This window comes from Molossus molossus, unplaced genomic scaffold (genome assembly GCF_014108415.1).
Source record: "Molossus molossus isolate mMolMol1 unplaced genomic scaffold, mMolMol1.p scaffold_m16_p_11, whole genome shotgun sequence".
Taxonomy (NCBI): Eukaryota; Metazoa; Chordata; class Mammalia; order Chiroptera; family Molossidae; genus Molossus; species Molossus molossus.
In genome coordinates, this window is record NW_023425346.1 from 17,124,911 (window position 1) to 17,151,768 (window position 26,858).

General features: G+C 39.7%; 1 protein-coding gene across 1 annotated transcript in view; it reads right to left on the reverse strand.

The window, feature by feature from the left end:
* Positions 1 to 26,858, reverse strand: part of NCKAP5 (NCK associated protein 5) — a 650,664-nt gene that overhangs the window by 513,964 nt on the left and 109,842 nt on the right. The window lies entirely within an intron of this gene.

Genomic DNA, 26,858 nt, shown 5'->3' on the forward strand with positions numbered 1-26,858 from the left:
ATCATTAATCTTTCATTGTAGACAAGGAAACCAAAGATTAGAAACATCTAAGTAATTTGTCATGAAAACCAGATATAACAGGTTTTCAATCCTGGCTGATTTGACTCTAATGCTTAAATAATTTCCACTGAACCAGGTGGCTTCCTGTGCAGATATGAAGATCTATGACCCAATAATACTATCAAATGTATAATAATTCAAGTAATAATGACTGAGATCATTAGTGCCTGTTCAGAATTATTCTCTCTCTTCAATCTCTGGTATAGGCTTTAAAGGGAACATTACTGTGTTTTATAGAAGGGACAAGAATTTCAAGTTGATTAGACCATGGAGCTCATGAGAATAAGGTTAAAGAATGTTTCTATTTTGTCCAATTAGGTTTTCACAGATAAAACTAGGCTACCCCCCCCACACACACACACACTGTATTTATAATCCCAGAAAACTGGCTCATTTCACAAATGGGCATCAAAAATTAAAAGAGGGACTGGATGACCCAGAATAGATGTTCAGCAAAAGTTCATTTCAGGAACTGGTAAAAAGCACACAAGATCAGATCCTCCTCACATTACCTACTCATCTATGCTAATGTTTTGTTTTGTTGTTGTTACTGCTTTTAATTTTTTTTTGTATGTCATGCTGTTATAGTTATTGTTGGTACTAAATTAAGCACTTTGCATATAAAATATATATTATTTGATGAAAACCAAAGACTCAGTGCCTGATTATCAGGGATTTATATTCTTAAAGGAAAAGAAGGGCAGCAGAGACCTTAGTGTCCAAATATATTAGATGCTATGACTTTGTACCATGGATTACCCAGGATGAAATGGGATCCATTGGATGGAATGTAGTCACAGAAAGTAATAACAAAGACAAATTTTCTCCAGCTCTAACTCATATGAAAAAGGTTCTCCTGAGAACCATGATGAACACCTTAGGTCATAATCTGGAAATGAAGGTACTCTGAAAATACTTACACCCTGGCCCCTTCCCCTGCCCCTTTGACCATGCTTTTCCTCCTGCTTATAAAGCCCCCTGAGGTCCGTCTCTCTATTCAAAGTCCAGGGTTCCTTCCAGCCTCATCTTTAAGCCATCTCCTCCAGAACTTTTCCCGTATCCCTTCATAGTTCTTTCCCTTGCCTGAGTTTCAACAGTACATACCATCTTTACTACCCTTTAGGTCCTTACTTATTTTTCCTATTATTATTTTTCCTATATATTTATTATGAAAGTGTTCATCTCTAACTAAATGAACACTTGCTTGAGGTTAGGACGATGTCTACTGTGCATATGTACTTTTTATTTAGAATATTATCCAATGCATTGTAGAAGTGAAACTATCAGCTCATGGAGTTGGCCTTTTGCTACCTCAGGGCTATAAATTCTATGTTCGTAGCTCTTCAATGAACCATTTCTTTACTCCCACAGTTACTTCTATTGGGAAAAGTAAAATCAAAATAAAACTATATTCCATTACTTTTAGTAGTTGGAAAGGAAGAAACATATGATAATGGAAGAGAAATGTACTAATTAATGTCAAAGCACTGCAGAAATAGCTAAAATGGCAATTTTATATTTACATATATTTAACTGCATGTAAAATATAAACAGCTTTACTCAATTATTACCCACAATCAACGTCACTCTCTGTATATACTCATTGAACTAGAAGGAACATGAATAAGTCACCTACATTATAGAATTCGGAAGGTTGTGCTTTGATTCCAGAAACAAGCAATCAAAATGGTGTATGTTAAATTGTTCAAAAGTACATCCCATGAACAATGTGATGTTTTTCAGAGAAGCAGCATCCCTCCTTCCTTCAAAAGTAAAGAATCTTACATAGATTGCCTCACTATTACATTGAAGAATCCCCAAGGTCTATTAAAGTAGGTTTTCCATATGCATATTTTTGTTCAATTTGTTAATGCCTTTTCAAATGATACTCTTACAACAAAGAAAAAGTTCTGGGAAATTCTAAAACTAATGAAGGCAAAAGTTGCTTACTAAAATCTATTTTGTTTCAGTTAAACCATCAAAGCCTGACAATAAGCCAAACCTATTTTCCAAATCTGGAAAAATTTTTTTTACCTAAATTGTAAAACATGGCTAACAGTAGCAAGTGAATATATATCACTGGATTGGCCAGGTTTTATTGTTGTTGTTGTTGTTGTTGTTTCTGTATTAGCTGTATCCTAGGTGTAAACTAACTTATCCTCAAAGAAATTTTGGCTTTCTCCCACAGGTGTGCTCCACATCTTTTACAGCAGGGAGATGGAAGGCGAGTGAGAGGTGGAGAATGATTGGGTGTTATCTGCATGGTGCCACTACGTACTAAAGAGAAGTAAGTAAAGACATTGTCACCAAATTTCTATGGCAACAGCACGCTTTCCACTGACCCACTGTGCTGGGCTGGCTTTAAGAAGTTCTCTTAAGAGAGTTCTGGGAGTGCCTTTCAAAATGGACTGGGCCTCATATTTGCATTTCATTTCGCAAGATCACATCTTCTGCTTCTCCTCCTTGGCCTTTCTTGTCAGCACACCTGAGTGCTACCCCAGGAACACTAACACTGGTCCTAGGGCTGGGTCTAAGACGGGACGTGACACATGTGCACAGAAACGTTTGCCAGACACATTCTCCCCCGCCCTTTAGAGACGTGGGCTTCATTTACTCTCACTCAGAAGGAAAGTTAGCATATTTTTCTCGACAAAAGCTGGCTCCAAGTGAGTGAACTTTCAACCCTGTGTTCTATAGCTTCTCTAACTCTGACATAAGTTCCATAAGAAAAATCTTGAATCTGGAGAGCACAGTACATTTTGAAAATTGTTTTCATCCTCATTTCTGTATCCAGTCCTCAGAACAACTCGGCAAAGTCAGTTGTTATCAACTGCATTTAAAGATTTTTAAAAATGGGATCAAGTCAGGGAAAGAGCTTGCCGAGGTTAGAAACGACAGGTCTGGGACCAGAACCAAGTGTTTCGGGCCCTAAATTCTCTCTCTTTTTTTTTTTTTTTTTTTTCTTCCTACTATGGCCAGTTTTATTATAACACTTATTTTAAAGGTGCAAATTTATCAGGGAAATTCTGAGCATGACACAAACCTCACATTTGCTTATGCCCAATTTTATTCACAAGAAACATGAGTCAGCATAACACCGCATCCTGCTGCACCTAGAGTAGAAATACACAAATCACACACAGCTCAGACCCGCCCGCCCTCGGGCCTCCCTGCACGTGGTGAGCGGCCGGAGCAACGTGCCCTCCGCTGACAGTCTTCCTTCTGCCGAGTCCCGCTGACCCAAGCTGACAATGAGCACTTCTCTGTCAGGGTGAAGTGTCATATTCAGTGTATTACTTTTGTATTCTGTGGTCATTTAACACATGCAAATTTAGCTGCCCCTTTTTATTAGATCCCTGCCTTTTGATAATGTGTCACTGACGACATTTCATTTACCCACAAGCCCTGCACGGGGATCTTCAGGAACGCGTGGGTCATGTCACAGCGGACCTGACTGCGTCACGCTGGAGAAAAATAAATCAGCAGCAAACGTAGAATTCCACGTCCTTTCCCCTTCCCGCACAAGCAGGGAGTTGGGCCTCCCACAAAGACTCAAACATAAAAGCAGAGTGAAAGGTATATTCCGTCCAAGTCTTTGTTATCCCAAAAGACCTTGTAGCCTTTTTATAGACCTTAAATTTCCTCAGATTTATTCTTTGATTAAGCATCCAGGGAAGGAGACTCCACAATCTCCCTAGGTAATCCATTCTATTTTTTCTAAAATCCTCTCCTGATAATTTTCTAAGACTTGCGTAATTTTTTTTAAGTATCAAAAAGCCAGTTCTAGCTGCATGTTCCCAAGAAATGGAGAAAAAAAAAAAAACTACAGGTTTGACATTATTAGAATAGAATAGAATAGAATAGAATAGAATAGCCACAGAGCTATGGGCACACCCACATGGATTCATTCATTCTCAGACCACAGCTATTTACTGAGCAGCCACTATGTGCCAGAAACAGACCAGAGCAGGACACCAGCAATGAGCCAGACAGACATGGTTTCTGACTGTAGTAGACTCACACACAAAGGGAGAGGCAGGTGCCAATAAACCATCACAAAGCAAAATATATCCGTGTAAACTGATAGATAATTAAGGGTTTGCTGAAAGATGACACCAAGAGGCACTGATTTTGTTTGGTGGGTCAGGGGACGCCTTCTCTGAGACCTCGCGATGACCAGGAGTTACTAGTTGCAGAGAAGGGCCCAGTGCCAGGCAGAGTGAGTTGCAAGTGGGAAGTCTTTAGTCACATGTGGGAAGAACAAATAGAAGACCAGTATGCCAGGACCCAGTGAGCACGGGGACAGGAGTGGTGGGCGACAGCGGCGGGAGAGCTACAGCAAGGCCATTGGCACCACGTTTAGAATGTGGGATTGTATCCTGAGTAAAATAGTAACTCGTTACCTAGATGTAATCAAGTGAGTGACAGGACCTGATAAAAATGTTATCCTTTGTGTGGAGAAAGAACTGAATTATGAAGCTAAATAGCAGAGTGGAAAAGGTTTAAACAGAGAATGGTGACCGCTACCAGCTTATAGTGTAGACTCCACCATTTGCTAGTCAAGTAGTTTTGGACAAGCCACTTAACCAAAAACTTAACTGCTTAAACTAGTTTCCTCAGTATATCAGGGCGAGTAAAATTGCCCAGAACAATTTCATAGTATCACCATAAAGAATGACAGAAATAGTGCATGGTAAAGCACTATAAAAACTTGAAAGTCCCACATAAAAATAAGATATGACCAACTGGAATTATATAGAATATATCATCTAATATAGTTTACCTACTTTGAAAAAAAACAAAACGTATCTTTATTGTTGAAAGTATTAGCTACTTTTGATCAATTCTATACAAAGTTTAGTTTTTAATGATGAGTCTATGGTAAATAAACATTGCAGATACATATTTCTTTTAAAAAGCTCAAAAGTTTCTTAAGTAGACCAAACTTTAATACTGAGGAGAAATACATTTTAAATTATATTTTAATGTAAGAACTGAGAGTCTAACTTAATCACCGGTGCTCTCTAACATGTATGAAACCCTGTGTCTGGACTTCTGCATGAGAGATCATTGTTTAATCCCACCACCTAGTATGACGTTAGACAGATGGCCTGGTCTGTGATGTGCCAAAACTTCAGGGGTTAACATCAAGATATTAACTGATTTCAAATAAAGAAAGCCAACATGTACCTCTACCCTAGGTCTCAGTATATTTGGTGATTCTAATCACATCAGTGGGTGACAATACTGGCAAAGTTAGTTAGAGAAGATTCAAAGAATTTAGAAAAATGGGGGGATTTTCTTGCGGTGGAAATTTTAGTGCCACCACACATGGCCATGTCTGGTGAAACAGCCACCTAACAAAAGAGGTGCCACACATGCTCCAAACACCCGATGTGAGTCCTGCTCAGTGAGTGACACGAGGCATCAACTCCTTGGGAGTGATCTGTCCCGACTTGATGCCTGAGAGACGCACGATAATACAGAGATCTATGTTTCTGCTTCAAAACAGTGCCTGAAACGTGTTCAAGTTATAATATTTTTATTGAATAGCATTTTATGATCAAAGAATCATGGGGAAAATATTAACACCCTTGGATATAAAAATAATCTAAACAGGCCCTGGCCGTTTTTGCTCAGTGGTTAGAGCGCCGGCCTGCGGTCCAGAGAGACCCGGGTTCGGTTCCTGCTAAGGGCATGTACCTCGGTTGCAGTTTGTCCCCAGCCCTGGTTTGGTCATGTGCGTGGCAACCACTCGATGTGTCCCTTTCACGTAGATGTTTCTTTCTGACTCTATCTCTCCCTCCCACTCTATCTGAACAAAAAATGGAAAAATGTCCTTGGGTGAGGATAAAAAAATAATAATAATCTAAAAAGATAGTGAGAAAAGAACAGAGGTCATTAGAGAAAGTCATAGAGATTGAATGATATTCCTGGGTACTAATGAAAAAAATATATGAACTCATTAAAGAAATGTGGAATCTGGCAAACAAGCTACATTCTATGCATTCTATGGGGATTTCAGGTTAGACTATTAGGAAAGATAAATACATTAGACTCAATGATACAAATATAAAACATGCCATTAAGACTCAATCGTTAATTCAGAACTTCAAGATTGGCTTAGATTTGCATATTAATTTGTATCTAGACAGGCACACATATTACCATGTGTGTACCCATCAATATCCGACATATATGAAAACATTTTGAGGTTACACAGAGTCCCAAAATAACTATTCTAATTCTCTTGCTACTTACTGAGAATCTAAAACTAATAAGTGATTTCTTTTGTTCAGAACTCCATAAACCAAATACACACCGGCAACAAAATGAAACTATTATATTTTCATGAAAACTAGTTTTTAATGGAAAAACTCTATATTAACCAATTTCTATCAAGCCAGTGTAAAATGGGTCTAAATTAGGTGTTAGTTATTGCACCTAATTGCAGCCTCATTTTTGCTTTTTACACAAATTGCAATAAATTTTCCCATGTAAGGCTCTCTGAATTCAATATTCTCATTACTTATGAAAGACCCAGTTATCCTAGAAGCAGAGAAACAGATAAGGAACTTAAGAATTGATTTTTTTAAAGCCCGTACTGTTGGTGGTAACAGAAGAATCAGAATCAGATTTTGAGATGCTAGAATACAATCTGCCCAGTATACATCCGCAGTGCTGATAGCATCACCCAAGACAGACGAAGCTTTCATTCTAACAAAGAAAGAGAAAAAGATACAGAGCTTGGTTTAAAAAAATTAAGTGGCAGGAGGGAGGAAAAGGCGAGCGAGAGAAATACAGGACAGGGTGGGAGAGGGAGAAAGAAATTTCAAGGGTAAAGGAGACAGATGATCACTTAGAAGCATCTTAAAAATGTCCTTAATACTAAACTGCTACCCTGGAACTCTAAAAGAGAAGTACCACAGGCGAATCACTCCATGCGATTTCATTTTCCTAGGCAAAAAATTATGTATATGGTTATTACTTAGCAAAAGGATATGGGTGTGAACTTTATGGGAAGAGTTATTTTCAGGGTGGGTTGTACAGAAAAACATAATAAAATGAAGGTTGGGCATGTCAAGATTGAAACGGATTATAAAGGTATGTTGGAACAAATGATAACAAATATAGTATCCTACAAAGAGAGAAAATTAAGTTGTCTTCTGCTTATAGTCGGTGATCTTTATTATTTTCAACTAAGGCTAAAAGTGAAGAAGAAAATAGTAATATTCCATTCACAATATAAAGTAATACAGTTTTGATTTCTTTTTTCATTATACAGCTGTAAAATAAAATAGGACAGAAAGTTATATATTGATCTACTCCCACATTTTTCATCACTTTAAGGGTCTTGATTTGCACCATCATAATTCCTATGGGGAAGAAAGCTGGAGGCTAGTAGTCGGGGTTATTACTGTGGCAGGCGCTTAGACATGCGGGAACAGGAGCGAGGACAGTGGGCCAGGTACGCAAAACCACCAGGGCAGAAAGCCCCAGATGCAGAGCAATGGACAACTGTAGGTTGGGACCTCGCCCCCAGGGTCATCTTTTCTCCCCTAACATATTGTTGGTCATGCAGTTTAGACCCTCTGACCTGTCATACCACTGGTCGCGTGTCTCGGACCCTCCCCTGACCCTTCCTCCTCTGGCATGTGATAGCCATGTGGTAGACCTCCTTGGAGGAGGAATAAGGCGGCCAGAGAACCACCTCCTGGTACTCTCCTACGAGCCTTTGCATGACGACTCCTTTGAGCCTAAAGCCCTCAGGATAATGAGGTTCTGACCAGCATCAGATAATCTTAGGAAGAAAGCCTTAGGTCTGTTGACCATGGAGACAGAGTTTTGGTCAAACCAGAGATAACATCTAGGCCTCAGTTATGATTTCAGGTCCAGAAAAGCAGCAAGGCCAGGCAGGCAACACCATGGCTGACATCAGGCCCAGCTGTGATAACTAATGAGCCCTGACCTCATGCCAACCAATCAGTGGAGACCATGACCCTGAAAAGCTGATAAATATTTTATTGACATCTTCCTCTAGGTCCTCCCCTAAAATCTCCAATCTTAAAAGCCCTTAGGCAGCAGGACCCAACATGACTCTCTCTCTCTGGGACTGTGCCTTTCCTTCCCCTTTTCCAAGGCGTGTACCTTTGTCTTCTTTTTTCTAAGCTCCAGGGACCTTCTTTTGCCTCTGTAACTTGTTTTCTGAGCCCACACAGCCCAGCTGGCTCACTTCCTCCATGGTTCACTTCGTCTACCCCTGTGACTTTTTAAGTAAACTTTTGCTTGTATTTGAGTCTTGGCTGTAAATTTTTTCTTAGCCAGAACTCAAATATCCAGGTTGCTGAACTGGGGTCCAATCACTGGTAACATTCTGATGCCATTTTGCCACAGTATAATTTTGGTTCTCCCATTAACTTGCTATGCGACTTTGAGAAATACCCTCTTTGAACATCCTTCTAAAATGCTAAGGTCTATTTCAACTCTCACATTTTATGCATCCATGAAATTAGCCATAGTCACAGTGATGGGGGTAACATGTTACCCCAAAATAGGTACCTTGGCATACTGACTATCTTAAACTGAAGGAGTCTGAAAAAAAAAAAAAAGCCAGCAGAGGGAGGAAGGTCACTCTGACCTCCCCTACCCTTCATCCTTTTTCCCTGAAGCAAGTCATAAAACACTCAGGTGAGAGGTGCCCTCCCTATATCCAAGAGAAGGAAGACATTCTCATCACCACAGTCAGAGAACTTAAGGCTGAGAAATCTACATAAACACAGCTTGTTAAACTAACCTTTATCTGCCTAGATGCTTCTTTACCACCTGTTCTCCTAACCCAAACACCTATGTCTTGTCTAGTCTTCACAAATTGATTGTTTCTTTGTCTAAAAGATAAAAGTTTTCTGCTCTGGTCACTTCTTCAGGTCTGCATTCTCTTGTGAAGGTTCATGCAAAAGATTCAATAAAATTTATATGCTTTTCTCCAGGTAATCTGTTTTACATCAGTTTAATTCTTAGGCCCTGTCAGAGACCCAATGAGGGTAGAGCACAGTTTTTCCTCCATGCAGCAGCAAGGAAAATATAACTACTAATGATATGGAGAGTGTAATGAGATGAAATACAACATCTATCAGATGGGGAAATATATAGATATTGGGGGTTAGTCATAGTATGAATTTCATTGATAACCACAAAGGTGACTGGCATCCCTGTATGGATAATTAGGTGGCCGAAGCTGTAGATTTAAGAGGCTAAGGGCATGTTTTTCTCAGCTACTGTAAAACAGGCACAGAGATGTTAAAATGATAACATTACGAAGAGAAGCAGTGAAACACAGACCCCAGAGGCATTGTTTTTCAATTTGGTTCCCAAACAATCTCAGGTATCAGAAGATCTTGAGGGGAATGACAGATTCTAAATGATGTTTGAGCAAGATAATTCTTCCTCGAGGTGGACTGCAGACGTGAAAGACGAGGGGACAGAATGGCAGTGACTGCTTGTTTTTATTACTGTCATTCATTAGCGATGGTTCTTGGAGTAGGAAAAGGCCTATCTACTGGGTGTTCTGGCTCTCTGACTTTCTGACTTTGACAAGTTTCTCAGAAAAACTTTCCCTCCCAAATATGAGTATCTGATGATGTGGGGGTGAGGGATGACCAAGGAAAGCAAGACACTGAGTAAGGAACCAAGTGCGTTAAGCCTGGTATCCATAGTCGACTGCCTAATTCGGGCACACTTTTTCCCTATCATTTCCTTGAGTTTATTTGGTCAAAATGCTCAATTCTCAACTTTATTTAGAAAACAGTTTCAATTACCCACCACCTGGTTTTTTGATAAGAAGTCAATGACTCCTTCTCCCCTGGTCACAGATTTTTCTCTGTTTTCATGTTAATTGATCACAAGGAACAACAGCTATTAATCTACCCCTTTGGGTTTCTCAGAAATCAATTTTATTAAGTGCCTTCCGACTCGATTGAAGTTTTACATACTCTTTTCTGTTCTGTGGATACAGTACATTTCATACAAGGAGGAAAGAGGGTTTCAGTTTTCTGAAGGACTTTTTCTTTCAGTTGTCTGCCCTGAACCAATCTATGTACTTGCGAGTAACCTGGATTCACTTACTCCCCATTTCATCCCCACACTCTGTTCCTTCTCTCTCCGACCAGGACCAATGGAGAATGAGTCAACTTCTGCAGATGGTTTCCATTTCAAACTTTGAGTCACTATATTTCCTCTCTTTGCTCCCGACTTTAGAGGATTCTAAAATCTTTTTATTCTCTTCTAGACTCTAATCTTGAACTTCAGCTATGTTTCCTATAAGGATCAACACTTGTTCTGCCTTCTCTACATACAGTGGTGCTCCTAATATTAACTCAGTTTTTTAAAATTATGATTTCTCTTTTGCTAAGCATTTCATATGTAATGATTATCCCCTCTCTTCAAAGAGCATGCTTTTCTTTAAGCAGGCTGCTTGGAAATGAAACCCCATAGAACACTAGCATATTGCCAAGCACTCCAGAAAGTGCAATGCATTCCTGACCTCCCACTATGTCCCTTTTAGGAGTTGGCAGCCAGCTCTAGGTTTGCAAAGTTTGTTATCAGTTACAACTTTCGGTCTTCAGTCACTCTGAGGATAATGCGATGAGATTTTCTTTGGTTTAAGAAACCCACAGATGCATTCCATCCTGTTTGTCATTGTCTTTTTTCTACCATCGCCTGTGGTCTCACTGATGCCCTCTGCCAACAGCCCAGAGATGGTAATTCTAAACGTCCTATTCAACTCTCTTATCTGACGAGTCAATCTCATTTTCTTAACTGTTAAGACAAAAATGTCCTCTCTTCCAGGATTTGCAGTGGCTTCCTTAAAATGCATTTATAATTCCATTTTTTTTGGATAGCACATTTTACTATTCTTTTTGTTCACCCTACTACATTTTATAGAACTATAGGAAGAAAAACCTATTCAAATGAAGAATCCTTTTTTTCTGTGATTGAATCCTTATGTTCCTGCCTTTCTGCCTTTCTTCAGTGAATGGGTGTAATTATGCGCATGAAAAATCAGAATATTTGCTATGATAATTATTCACTCCTCTAAAATAGGAGAATAATTATAACGTTGACAACAGGCTGTACAAGGTACTACTGGAGCTTTCTTTTTAAATCTGCCAGAGAAATGGCTTCTGGGGCCCAAGTAATTAATATTAATTTCTCACAAATACTTCTTATTCATTTGAAAAGTACACTAGAATGCCTTTGTACTTTCAATTTCATTGTTGAAAAGTCTCTCCAAATCATTTTTTAAACAAGTCCCTGAGAATATCTGGAGTGGGTTTTACATAGCCAGCCTCTATTATATTACAATATGAGACTATTAGAAACCTGAATTTTAAAACAATGTGATATTTAGCTGTTTGCCTTATCCTTGTTAGCAAATGCAAACTTTCGCATTTTATCATTCTAATCAAAGGTCAGCGATAATATTTAAAAGATCAATGTGGACCTAATCACGAGCTTTGGTTCAGTGCTTTAGTATCTCATTTCATACAATTACAAAAGTTAGAAGAAACTGAAATACATATTTAATAATTAGAGTTTATATTATTTCAGGGACATATGGTTACACAGAAATATAATTTTTATGCAGAAATCATTAAAGACCTATCCATGATCTGAGTGAACACAGTTAATCTGCAGTGGGGGAAATGTATTTTCTGAAAAGACAATCTGTCCTTCTTTTTTAAGTGCACTTAACCCTTGGTTAATCACATAAATAGGGAAGGTTATGAAAGATAATCTCAGTTTCTGAGTGGTGATAGTCACAACAGGAAGCAAATGGAAAACATGGCCCTACACAGTACAAATAATAGTCTCGAAAAATAGGCCAATGTAGACTATTGTTACCTCTAATCGAATGTCTGCCTGATACACGACTGGGTATAGAAAATACACAGTAGAAACTGCTAGATCATGACTATAGTTCTCATGTGTGCAATTTAAACATGTGAGCATCAGCCTTGGCCAGTGTGGCTTGATTGGTTGGAGCATCTCCCATGTACTGAAAGATGCTGGGTTTGATTTCCAGTCAGGGCTCATGTGTGGCTGTGGGTCCGGTCCTTGGTTGGGGTGCATGCAGGAGGCAGTTGACAGGATGGCTCCTCTCTCACATTGATGTTTCTCTCTCTCTCTCTCTCTCTCTTAAAAAAATAAATAAAATTACAATAAATAAATAAACAAAATTGTGAGTATCAGAAATCGTGTTCTCAGGTGCCCTTTTTGTAATCTCCTGGCTTCTCCCCAGTTTCTACTCCTGGCAGAATGTTTAGCTTTCTCCTGTTTGAAAGTGGTCACTCCTGGATGGCTCAGTGAGACCTGAATGAACACAGCCATGCTGCCGTTCAGCTAGGTTTCCACAAAGGCACATTACTATGTTTCCCTTTCTATAGGTCTTATAATCAAAGGAAAATGAAATTCTTTATACTTGGAAAGGTCCTTTAGATCACTAGGTACACCTGAGGTCCAGGGTGATGCAGCCCACTGTCAATCTTTGTGGCTACGCAGAGACAAAATCTCCTCTGAAGTCTCCTTCCCCAGGTGTCTGAGAGAACAGCAGACTTTCAAGAGGTTGATGGAATTTTGCTTTTGGACCAGTAGGGTTTATATGTAAAACTTTTATGTACCTTTATAAATTACTTTCATTTGCAATATAAACCCTTATATTGAACCACAAAATTAAACCCCTAATGAAGATGGAAAAGCAATGGGTAAGATCATGAAATATTTTAATCATTATTACATTAGTATCTTTAAAAGCCCTCCTAAAGTACTTTACATATTTTGGAAATTAACCCCTCATCCAATGTATCATTGGCAAATATGTTCTCCCAAACGTGGGTTCCCTTTTCATTTTGATGCTGGTTAATTTTGCTGTGCAGAAGACTTTTAGTTTGATGTAGTCCCTTTTATTAATTTTTTCCTTTGTTTCTCTTACCCTAGAAAATGTATTGGCGAAACTTTTGCTTCCTGTGATGTTGGCAATCGTGCTGCCTACATTTTCTTCTAGTATTTTTATGGTTTCATGACTTATATTTAAGTCTTTTATTCATTTTGAGTTTATTCTTGTGTATGGTGTAAGTTGGTGGTCTAGCTTCATTATTTTGCATAAACCTGTGCAATTTTCCCAGCACCATTTATTAAAGAGACGGTCTTTACTCCATTGTTCTTGCCTCCTTTGTCAAATATTAATTGAGCATATTGCCTTGGGTCAATTTTTTGGGTTCTGTGCTCTGCTCCATTGATCTATATGACTATTCTAGTGCCGGTACCAGGCTCTTTTGACTACAGTGGCTTTGTAGTATAACCTGATATTGGTATTGTGATCCTTCCCACGTTGTTGTTCTTTTTTAAGATTGCTGTGGCTATTCAGGGTCTTTATTGGTTCCATATAAACTTTTGGAATTTTTGTTCTAGCTCTGTGAGGTATTCCATTGGTATTTTAATAGGGATTGCATTGAATCTATATATTGCTTTGGGTAGTATGTTCATTTTAATGATGTTGAATCTTCTAATTCATGAACATGGTCTATGCTTCCATTTTTTATGTCTTCCTCTATTTCTTCTTTTAGTGTCATGAAGTTTTCTGAGAACAGATCTTTTACTTCCTTGGTAAAGTTTCTTCTAGGTATCTTAATGTTTTTTGTTGCAATGGTAAATGGGATTGTTTTTTTAGTTTTTCTTTCCGAGTGCTCATTATTGGTAAGTAAAAGTGCCATCAATTTCTGGATGTAAATTTTGTATCCTGCTACTTTGCTGAATTCATCTATTAAATCTAGTAGTTTTGTTTGTTTGTTTTTGGGTTTTTTTTTTTTTTTTTTTGGTGTAATCTTTAGGATTTTCTACGTATAACATAATGTTATCTGCAAATAATGACATTTTCACTTCCTCCTTTCTAATTTAGGTGCCTTTTATTTTTTTTATCCTCACCCAAGGACATTTTTGCATCTATTTTCAGATAGAGTGGGAGGGAGAAAGGGAAGAAGAGAGAGACAGAAACATCGATGTGAGAGAGACACATCGACTGGTTGCCACCCACACAACCCCACTGGGGCCAGGGACAAACCAACCGAGGTACGTGCCCTTAGCGGGAACCGAACCCGGGACTGTAGTCCATGGGCTGACGCTCCAACCGCTGAGCCAAACTGGCCAGGGCTAATTTGGATGCCTTTCAGTTTTCTTCTTTTCTAATCACTGTGGCTTATACTTCTGGTACTACATATAAAGTACCCATACAACTCAATAAAAGACAAACAATCCAATTAAGAAATGGGCAGAGGACCTGAATAGACACTTCTCCAAATAAGACATACAAATGGTCAAGAGACATATGAAAAAATGTTCAACATCACTAACCAACAGATAGATGCAAATTAAAATGACTATGAGATATCACCTCACTCCTGCCAGAATGGCTGCCATCAACAAATCCCAACCAACAAGTGCTGGCGAGGCTGTGGAGAAAAGGGGACTCTAGTACACTGCTGGTGGGAATGCAGACTGGTGCAGCCACTATGGAAAACAATATGGTGTTTCCTCAAAAAATTAAAGATTGAACTGCCATTTGACCCAGTGATCCCACTTCTAGGAATATACCCTAAGATGCCTGAAACACCAATCAGAAAGAATATATGTGCCCCTATGTTCATAGCAGCACTATTCACAATAGCTAAGATCTGGAAACAGCCCAAGTGTCCATCAGTAGATGAGTGGATAAAAAAGCTGTGGTACGTATACACAATGGAGTGCTATGCAGCTGTAAGAAAGAAAGATCTCTTATCCTTTGAGAGGACATGGAGGGGCTTGGAGAGTATTATGCTAAGAGAAATAGGCCAATCAGAGAAAGACAACTTTATTTGTGGAATATAATGAACAAAATAAGCTGATGAACAAAATAGATCCAGAGACATGGAAGTAGGGAACAGACTGACACACCTCAGGGGGGATGGAAGAGATAAACCAAAGAACGTATATGTACATATGCATAACCAAAGGACACAGACAACAGTGTGTGGGGGGGTGTCAATGGGGAAAATGGAAAGACAATTGTAATACTTTCAACAATAAAGATAAATTTTAAAATAATAAACACTCTATAATTAATATTCTCATGGAAGTAAGAAGAGGGTTTGCAGCCATGCAATAAGAACAGGATTACATACATATAAAATGTTTAGAAAATGAGGGGAAAAAAAAAAAAAGCCCTCCTAGATGTTTCTTCATTCTTCAGAAAGCAACTATGTTTAAAGCCAAGATTTTTACACAGCCTTGAATGTTATGAAATGTCGTTCTTCCCTTTTGCAGGTGCAGAATATCGATGCATTGCTCCATAAGTGTATATTTTTGTAAAGGCTAGGACTCTAGAATCTGTGACCAATGATTTGGATTCAACATGTACAAAGAAAACGGCTCCAACTCATGCGATTTAACTGCCATTAGTTACCACGGTCAAGTGAAATGTGTGTCACGCAGAGGTACCGCCATCACATCCAAACGCCCTCTGCGCTCTCTCCCCGGGCCCGGGAGGGACTGCTCACGGCCCACGGACTACGAAGGGTCCAGTGCACTGACCGTGACTTACAAGCAGTTCCTGAACAAATGAAAGCACAACTACGAGAACACAGGGAGTCTGTGGCTCTGTTTGATTTTACATTTTATGTAAAAAGGATCCATCTAGCAGAGATTGTGGCCACTGATACTAAATCTGATCCATGGGAGTGGCAGCAGCCCCTCTGACGTATAGGAGGACAAAGAAACAGGTATATACGTTTAAAGAACACCTGCTTCGTTACGGAGATTCCAGAGCAATTCTAGAGCAAATCAAGTGAATGAAAATGACATAAAAAGACAAAATGAGAAGTATTCCTATATCAAAAATACAAAGGAGATGATAATGAATTCTGACTGTTGTAAGCACGTTTATGTAGTATCCATTGAACCCGCACAACAACACTAGACGGCACTATTTCCAAAGCAACCTGTTTAAGACTATGCAGCTATGGCCACTGACAACAAACAGCAGAGCCAGAGTCTGGGCTCGGCAGCCTGATTCCAGGGTCACAGAGCCGGACTGCCTCCCCCGACGGGGCAGAGAGAGCAGTTTCTCGTCTGGTCTAGTACCCTTCTACCTCAACCCGTGGACCAGCTGTCACTACGCCCTTCTTCTCCGTGACCTGTTAGAAGCTGTGGGGTATAAGAGAGATTTAATAGATGGTCTTCAGAAACAAGATAGTCTTTCCCATTAAGAATATTTTAATGATCACACATCAAATGATGAGCTGGCAAAGCAGGACTCCCTGGAGCAGGTGGCAAACTTCCCTGTCTGAGACCACACGGTCAGTATCTTCGGCTTTGTGGGCTGTACAGTCCTTGCCACACTGACTGAGCGCTGCCCTCTGGCATGAAAGTCAGCACAGACAATACCTTAGAAACAGTGTGGACGTGTTCCAGTCACATGATTTGCAAACCAGGTCGGGAAGGGGGGGCTCAGCCATCGTTTGTGCCCCCTTCCTCTGGATCACCAGTTGACATCTTATGAAATAGAATCACTTTTAATCCTTTATTTTTCAGGAGGTGGTACATTTTTATCCCAAATTCATAAACTCCCCAGAAGCCCTGGGGTTGGGAAACTGTCTTACTATTATTGAGAAACAAATATGATTTGATACACCTTCTCCCAAATAAAATGAAATTGTAGCCACTGTCAACAATCAAAAAATTAAGTTTGTATTTTCCAGAAAGGAAGAACTGGGCAGCAATTCTGGAAATCCTGTGGTATTTGTGCTTGTCAGTGTTCTGGGAACAAATCTTTTAATCTGTCCCTGTGTGATTACATCTCTGTACAAAGGCCCTGGCTTTGTGTCACACATAGAAATGCACTCTACTATTTGGGAACAGACTCTAGCCACTTGCTGCCGGTGTCATTTAGTGTTAAACCTTGTTCAAATTATTTTAATTCAACAATTTACAAAGGGTCTACTTCATGTCAAACTAATTACAACATTAGATAATTTTGAATACTGGTCATAACATAGGTATAGGTAAGTGATTATTTAGTCACACAGACAAACATTTTGTTTTCTTTAATACTCTAAAAGTCCCTGAGAGTTCATGATTATCAGAAATAACACCTTTAAATGCTTTTCTACCATATATTCTCAGACACTGAAATAAAATGTTAAGTCTCATTAAATAACCACTCATTAAAATCAAACAACTCAGAGTGTAGAGTAAGATGCTTCAGTGTGTGGATTATGGGTTATAACAAAAACATTCTGTGCCTATCTACCAAAAGTTTTATATTTACTATGTGCTAAATAAGTTTTCCCTTTCTTCCGCCTCCACTAATTAAGATCCTGTTCACAGCATCTGCCCTGCCTTGGAAGAGGAGAAAATTGGCACTGAAGAACTTGTAATAGCCCTTGGAGGGCAGCCCTCTTTACCAATACTTTAACTCCCCAGATTGTGCATTTAGTTCATTCTTTAAAGACTTCCAAACTTCAAATGTCCCTTTGCCTGTTATTCATTGATTGTCGTTACACCAAATGTTCTGCCCTCTGTAATCAATACTCGCTATGGAAACGAAGCAGGTGGTGACGAACAGGACTGCGGCGCAGCCTTCCTGCGAGTGGCCAGAGCCAACAGCTGCCTCCCCAGGACGGAGCCGCTGGGCCCCGGCGCCCCTCACTCTCTTCCCAGCTCCTCAGAGCGGAATCAGCCCACCGCAACAAGACGTCATTAAATGAGACAGCTACCGACCAAATAGTATGCTTTTTGAGGATAACAATTAAGAATTGTTACCTGTCCTTTATTCTTGTTTCGAATCACTGCCACTGCATATGTTCATGTTCAGTTTCACATCGTCTCTGGTGACAAAGTTACTGAGGGACAATGTGCATGGAAGGACATACACAATGTAAACCACGATGACCTCGTGTTCCACATGACCACTGTTCCACGACAACCTTAAATGGCACTATTACTTATGATTTTTAATGAAGTTGTTGCATTTTTAGACCTCCATGCAAGGCTTGTTTTACGTGCGACTTCGCTTTTACACGCTCGGAGCTGTGAGCGCCCAGGCTCTCATAAACACCTGTCTTTCAATTATTTGCTCATCATATGATTCACACCCTTAATACACCTTCCAGGAGGAATCCAGGTGGGTGGGAGGCATGAGCAGCCAGCAACTCAGAACATTGCCATTGACACGCACCCGTGTAACTCTCCCTCCGATACTAACCCACTCAAACACCAAATTCCTAAAGCTCCTAACCGAAACTTCCAAAAATAAGTATCTAGTGGTCTGGGTAAAGCGAGTTGAGAAAAATAAAACTAAATACATCCAAATAAAACACACAAAAGCCAAGCCCTTCAAATGCACACACTTTAAATAAATTATGGCATTTTCTCCCTTTGTGTTTACTGGCAGAAAAGAACTCAAGGAACAATAATTTTTAGTCACTTGAAACTTGCATGTGTATATCCGTGACAAACAGCAAACAAAGGCATTTACAATTTTTATTAGCACAGTTGATCTTTCCTGCCAACAGAGACAGCTTTGCATTACAGTGAAGCAATTCAATGAACCCACCCCATGGTTTTTCAAAGGATGGTTCTTGTTCCAACGTAGCACCTCTATGCCTTAGCTCAAAGTTGCCACCAAGTGCACGGACAAACACTCGGCTGGTTGTAGCTGTGCAGCAAATGGCTGCTTCTGACTTAAGGAGAGTCCAACAAATCACACCCACCAGCATTTACTAAACACCTGCTACACGCAGGTGTTCTTCCACACATTCTGAGTATGAGTGAGGAGGCCAGCGCCTATTATGGGTCCTTCACTACAGGTGCCAATCTTTTCTAGCTCTCAATATCAAAGTGTTTTATTTATCTCTATATACCCTAAGGGGGAAAAATAACCTATTAATGCTACTGTGACTGAGAACAAGGGTGTCACCCAGCTCGGGGAAAGCTTTCTTACTGGCAATAACTGTTTAATTATATGAACAAGGAGCTCCCAAACAGATGAAATTGGAGACACTGCTAAAACCACTAAAAAGGGAACAATAAATTGGTGGTTATGTGGACCCCCTCTTACAATCCTTTATGGAGACACTGTGCTAGACATGATAGTGGTGATACATAACTTACTGTAGGACTATACCAAGGGCTAGGCATGTGCACCGATGAGAAACATCTGCATTCCCAGATGTTTCTCTCCTCCCCTGGCACACCCTGCCCTTCCACACTGTAGAGCTTAGTGTATATAACAGCCCAAAGGAAGAGAATCTGTAAACATATTTGATGAACCAATTCATTTAATAAAATACCTAATTTATTCAAATGAGTAATTCTAAGTCCTATTTAAGGCTAATCTTCAGCTTCTATCATTATTTATTTTGCATTGTAAAACACATATTCTGTCCTGGAAATATGGGCACCAACAGGAAGAACAGTAACTTTTATTGGTTGCAGTTAGGAGTTGAAATTTTTTTTATCTGAAAAACCATAAAGCTTTTAAAAATGAATTTGCAAATGTAATTGAGCTTCTAATAGCTACTACTGAGGGTAATTAAAGAAATCTCATTTCCCTAAATTTAACCTAATGGAATGTTTTTCAAGATCAAATAAAACTAGAAAATGCCATTGGGGTGATAGAATTTGCCTCTGAAAGTGGTGTTCTGGAGTTTGCAGAGACGCCCCAGTTGCCAGCGAATGCCAAAGGCATAGAGGGTTACGGGTCATGTCGAAGTCATTCCACCGTATCGTGTCAACTTCTATTGGCTGATAATCAATGTGAAAGGCAGAACATGGCAAGTCTTCACACGGCAGCACTAAAGCAATGTTACAGACATCCTCTCCACTCCTCCATTAGCTCTGTAAAAGTCTGCTATTTAATTAAACACCAGCATGTCCTCAGTTCAACTTATGCCTTTCACACGTTAATGCTTCATTTTGATATTACTTGGTCTTTTCTTTAAGCAAGAATGGCACTAGGGGCCCTAGAGACTGTTTCTGTTCCCAGGCACCGATGGGCTCAGCCGCTCACCCTGCGCAGGCTCCAGTCCCCGACAGGCCCCGAGAAGATGCCCCCAGACCCCCCTCACTGCAGCAGTCTGTCATCCTGGAGAGAAAGGCATTTTTCCTGACATCTGATCAAAATATTGTGTGTCTTAATTTAACTCTGTCTTGTTTGGACTTACGTGAATCTAAGAAACAATTCATTTTCCAACTCTTCATAAAAATGCTATTCCATAAATAGGTTCACATTCCCTTTAAAAATGATCGAAATCAGATTTTAAAACTATAACACGTGTTAGGTTAATGTCAAGCTCAGGCAAAGAACCAGTGACTGATCTTGTAAAATCCCAGTGTGCGACACTGCTCCCCACTCTCCTGCCCCAGCTACCACCCGACCCCCTCACACCAACATCTCTCTACTGAGAAACCCTCATTTGCTTGTTGAAGTACATCTAACATGTGATCAACAAATAATGACTGAGTAATGATTTTTATCTACCTTTTGATCTATAACAGCCCCCAATTTTTTCTCCATCATTGGTTCCTTGATTATCTTGTCCATAGAAATGATTTGTTTTCTTAATCCTAATACATCACACTGCTTGCATCAATTAATTCACTCATTGACTATTTAGTAATTGCTTACTTCGTGCCAGGCACTCAATAGGTGTTGCCAATTCAGTTCAGAACTAAAACAAGGTCCCTGTCTGGAAGGTAATTAAAATCTAGTCGGTAATACCCCTTTAAAGTGGGACTGTGCTTTTAAATCACTTTACTTTGTATTTCTGTTGTTCAAAGCCTCAAACAACTGTCCTATGTTAGCATTCTTTTGAAACTGCTGGCTGAGCATTTGGTAATACTCTGTCGATTTGAGTGATCATTCACGGGTCGCGTTTGTAAAAATGTAGTGAGCTTTACCAGTATGTGCACTTTTCTGTATGCAAGTTATACTTCAATAAAAAGTTTTAAAATAGGAGAAAATATAGGTGACTTAGAAACAACACCAAAAGCATGATCTATGAAAAAACTTCATTAAAATTAAAAACTTATGTTCTGTAAAAGACACCGGTAAGAGACTGAAAAGACAACTCACAGCTGGGAGGGAATTTTTGCTAAATACACATCTGATGAAGGCTGAGTATCCAAAATATTCAAAGAACCCTTAAAGCCAAACAATTTAAAAAATCTAATTAAAAAGATCTGAGTAGACACCTCACCAAAGAAGTTAGACAGATGGCAAATAAGCATTTGAAAAGATGCTCAGCACCATATATCTTTAGGGAGCTGGGAACATTAAAAGAGCAATAAGATAAACGAACACACCTTTAGAATGGCTAAAATCCGAAACACAAACAATACCAAATGCTGGTGAGGATGGGAGACAACTAGAATTAACTTTCACTGCCGGCGAGAACGCATACTCACTGCCGGCGAGAATGCATACTGGTGCAGCTAGTTTGGAAGACAGCTTGGCAGTGTCCTACAAGGCTAAACACAAGCTTCCTGTATAATCCAGTCATCCTGACCATGGGTGATTATCCAAGTAAGTGGAAAACATATGTCCTCACGAAATCTGCACATGAATGTTTATTGCATTCTTATTCACAATTGCAAAACCTTGGAAGCAACCAAGATGTCCTTCCATAACTGAATGGATAAATAGTACATTCACATAATAAAATATTATTGGATGATTAAAAGATAGGAACTATCCGGACATGACAAGACTTAAAGGAGCTTTACATGCATATTACTAATTGAAAAGAGCAATCTGAAAAGGCTACAAACTATACATATCATTCCAACTGTATGACATTCTGGGAAAGAAAAACCTATAGAGACAGTAACACTATCAGTGGTAGCCAGGGGCTTGAGAGCAAGGACCATGTCATAATTATCTTTGTGCCTCTCGTGCCAAGCACTGGTGGGGAGTAGGTGTTCAATAAGATTTTACTGAACAATCAATCAATAAATGGCATAGAGAAGCTCTTCAAATTGTTATTATTATTATTACAGACCATGTGAGCTAAAAGTATCACATTAAATGTTAACAGTAATTTGTATGAGGATCTGAAATAATATGAGCTAGGTATCTGACATTCTGATTGTGTGTATAACTTGTCACTGCAATGACACTGAAAGGTCACAATGGAATCGTCATGTGTCCATTAGACACACTCTCTCAAAGACCAGGTGTCTCAAGCAAGACTTAAATTCTGGACCACAACCAATTATGGTTGAATTATCTGATGAGCACCTCAAGGATGGATTGTTTGTGTGTAGTGGATTAGGGAGATATGTACATGCTTTCTATTCCAGTCATGTAGAATTCAGAGAGAGGTTCTGTTAGGAAAGTTAAGGATTCTGACTTATAGGCAAAAAGCAAGTTTAATTCTCCAGTGAGAGTCCAACATGAAAAGTGATTCTAGAAGAGAAATCTCAGGGCATTCCCAACACATAAACATGTGTATTAGGCATAGAATCTACATCTGATCTACTTTTCTTCTTAAAGCTTCTGTTTTGGCAATTCCAATTACTCTAGAATATGAACCATTATTTATCTGTGAGGGACTCCCTAGTCTGCAAATCCCTTACGGCAAGGGCAGGATATTTTCCATTTGCCTTTCCTGATTTATTTTCTACTCATTTTACACACTGATCCTGCCCTCGGAGGCTAATCTATCTGGCCTTCATTGATGGGTTTTGTACTCTCTGACTTCCTATGGATCTGGTCCATAAGGAGTCCTAGCAAGAGATCTGAGGGAGAAAGCTGGGTGGGAGGTGTATCTATTTATCTAACTCAGTAGTTTGTGTTTTGAGTGCATTAGCATCACACAAAGAGCCTATCTACAGACAGATTGCTGTGCCCTACTCCAAGCATTTCTGAGTCAGTAGGGCTGGGGTGGGGTCTGAGCATTTGCATTTCAGCACATTGATGCTGCTGGTCAGAGCACCACTTTGAGAACCACTTTCATAGTTCCCTCCCTGAAAGGTTACTTCTAAGCCACTAATATTCTTCCATGGAAAGTCACTGTTCCTCTCAAAGTGACCCAGTCTTGTAGGACCATGATAATTAATTTTATGTTTCAATTTGGCTAGGACATAGTACTCAGATATTTGGTTAAACATTATTCTAGATATTGCTGTAAAGGTATTTTTTAGATAAGATTAACATTTAAATTAGCAACTTTCAGTACAGCAGATTACCCTCCATAATGTGGATGGGCCTCATCCAATCAGTTGAAGACCTTAACAGAAAAAGACTGACCTCTCCAGAAGAAAAAGTAATTCTGCCAGCAGGCCACCTTTGGACTTTAACTGCAACTATTCCCTGGGTCTCCAGCATGCCTGTCAGTTTATCCTGCAGGTTTGGGATTTGATTATCTGCTACAATCATGTGAATCAATTTCTTAAAATAAATCCATAGACAGACATAGATAGATAGATAGATAGATAGATAGATAGATAGATAGATAGATAGATAGATAGATATAGATGATAAATAGATGATAGATAGGTACACACATACACTTCCTGTTAGCTCTGGTTCTCTGGAGAACCCTGAATGATACAAGGACTTAGTCCCCTCCAGATTGTAGGAACCTACTGGGACACATGTTTCCAATATGTCTCTTCAGACAGGCTGATAACACTTTGACTTCTCTGAAGTCTCTGGTGTCTACACCGTCTCTTGTAGCGTCCCTATTTTCACATTTTTGTAAATAGTCCCTATGTAATAAATCTTTCTTGAATTATTCTATTCCAAAGGCATCATCTGTTTCCTGTTGGAATCCCAAATGGTACAATGCATCTTACAATCAATGAGTGGAAAAGTCAACCTCCCTCCATTTCTTCTAAGCTGCTGCCCCTCCTATGCCCACCCCTACCCTCCACAACTCTACTTCATGATTATGTGACTCGAGAACTAGATGGTCGTATTAGCCTTCTGCCCTGTTTCTTTGCTTCCAGTCTCCCAGTCTTTTAATCAATTTTACATCTTAAACCTCTGATGATTACTTTCTCTATATGTGATGGCATCCTATTATCCCACCAACATAACCCACACCACTTAGTTTCCACACGTGAGATTCTTCACAAGCTGCTCCCAAGCTCACTTCTCAAATCAACTCTTACCACTTCCTTTACTCTAACTTTCCACTCCAGGTGCTTTTCACCTGTATCTTGAACACATTCTGAACCTCTCCAAATCTGTGTCATACTATCCTCCTTACTTGAAATCATCCGATACAAAACCTAGTTCCTGTCTTGTTCCTGCTCTGTGCCAGCCTATGAGGATGTCTGACTGCCTTAAACACTTTCAGCAGTTCTTGCCTACACATGACATCTGAAGTTAACCAATTCCATTGCTATGAAATGTAATTATGTCTCATCTCTCAAACTAGGCTGTAGATAACCAAAGTGTCTACCAAATGGTGTTCTACATTCTTGTATCCAACAAACCTCAAACATAGTTATTGTATAGAGCAATAATGGCCCTCAACACATCCTTCTTCCACGTGTACACCCACTGCCTTTGAAAAGCTATGCCTCTACTAACCAGTACCCACTGTGCCCTGACTTTGGGACGGCCACCACACATGGAGAAAATGGCTCCCATCTGCGTGAGGTTCACAGGTTTCAAAAGGAGAGCTATTTTTAGTGGGTGTTTGTTGTGAAAAGAGCAACTGCCCTGTGTGTTTTGATTTATGGTTTTAACACTTTTGTTTGGGAATATTTTGCTGTTGTTGTTTTAAGGAGTTTTTCAAGACGTACTCCCAGAGAATGTAACTCAGAAGATATGAATGTGGCCCAGGAATCTCATATGAATGAGCACTTTAGGTGTTTAAAATGCTAATGGTTTTATACTTGGCTCTCACTTGGAGCAATACTGGAATAGTATATAAAAGAGGAAAAGTCATAGAAGACAAACAAGGACTTCATGTTATTGATGGAGCGGTTGTAAATAACAATACTAAAAATGTCCAATTAATGAAAATGCTTATTTAATTAATTTTGATTTTTTCCTTTTAAAAAAGATCCATATAATCCAATGAATGAAAGTATTTTCAACTGAGAAAATGAGTCTTCATTTGCCTTACAAATCCCCCACATAACTGAAGGTATACTAGGTAACTCTTTTTTTTTTTTTTGGTACGTGCCCCTAGTGGGAACCAACCCCAGGACTCTCTGGTCCGCAGGCTGATGCTTCAACCGTTGAGCCAAACCAGGCAGGGCATACTAGGTAACTCTTTACCTTGTGGAGGGGTATTCACATGGTTACTATAAGACAAAACATTTTATGCAATTCAGTAAAAGGGTGGATATGCTTCTAAATCAGGGAAAGTAGCCAGGGAGAAGAGTATTGCTCAATATATAGAGAGGTAAGCAGAAAACATACAATTATCCTTGAGGAAATTTAAAATATTCCATTTCTCTATTCGCTCCTGGTCAGGAAGCTTTTCATTGGAACCCCTTTGAGGCCAGTGCTGAGAACACTTCCTGTCGCTGTGCTCTGTGATCTCAGTGTATTGCATGCAGCTATAGAAATAGGTGACATGTGCAAATCTGAAGGAAACAAACTGCTGCCTGCCGGGAATTCTTTTCGGGGCTGTTCAGAAAAATCCAAGATGATTACAAATCTTCCTCCATTTAATTTTAAGCATATGAATAGCAAGACAAACTTCAATCTTCAGAATAGAGGTTTCGCCTTTTGAACTCATTTTGAATTGTGAGTTAAGAAAATTCATTGTGCTATATTTATTCATTTGCTCATTCAAAAACATCCTTGAGACTTTGTGCCAGGCACATAAATAATGGGCCACCTACTCTAAGAGTCACTTCCAGGTGTCCTACTCACGTCTCAGAGGAGTGGCATTTCTCCGGGCTCCATGTCCACAGCAACCCCGGCGTCACATAATTTATTACCTCATTTCTAAATGAGCTCCACCACTTGCTAATCCATATACCTTCAATATTTTATGGTCTCAATCCATTTTATATTCAATCAACAAAACAATCTTCCCAAATATAATTTAGATCATTAGCCATTGGTTTAATAACACGAAATGGTGCTCGCTGACGATCAATCATTCAGTTCATCAATCAGCAACTAAAGTTACTGACAACCTCGTGCGGTTCTAGGCAGGGGAAGGGGAGACGGAGTCAAGAACTCCGGACTGAGGCTCTTACAGACTGTGGAGGACTGGATAATGCCCCCCAAAGACGTCTAAACCCTAATTCCTGGAACCTATAAATTTGGCAAAAGGGATTTTACAGATGTAATTAAGGTTCGAGACTTCAAAACTGGAAGATTAACTGGATTACCAGGGCGGGGCTGGGGTAATCCCACAGCCTTTAGCAGAGACTTTCTGTGGTTAGAAGCAGAGACTTGGCACAGGGAGGAGTCAAAGAGCTTCCAGGAGAGGAGGGCTGTTTACTACTGCTGCCCAAGACGTAGGGCCCACACACCCGGACTGGAAAGAGGCCTCTAGGAGCAAAGGTAGCCCCTACTTGAAGGGAAATGAGGGCCTCAGTCCTACCACTGCAAAGAACCAGGTTCTGCCAACAACCCAAACGAACTTGGAAGTGGACTCTTCCCACATCTTCCCAATAAGAGCCCCGCTGACCAACACCTTGATCCGGGCCTTGTGAGACCAGCAGCAGAGAAATCCGTCCAGCCGAGCCAGACTTCTGACTTAGGGAACCTACAGAAAATACATACGTCTTGC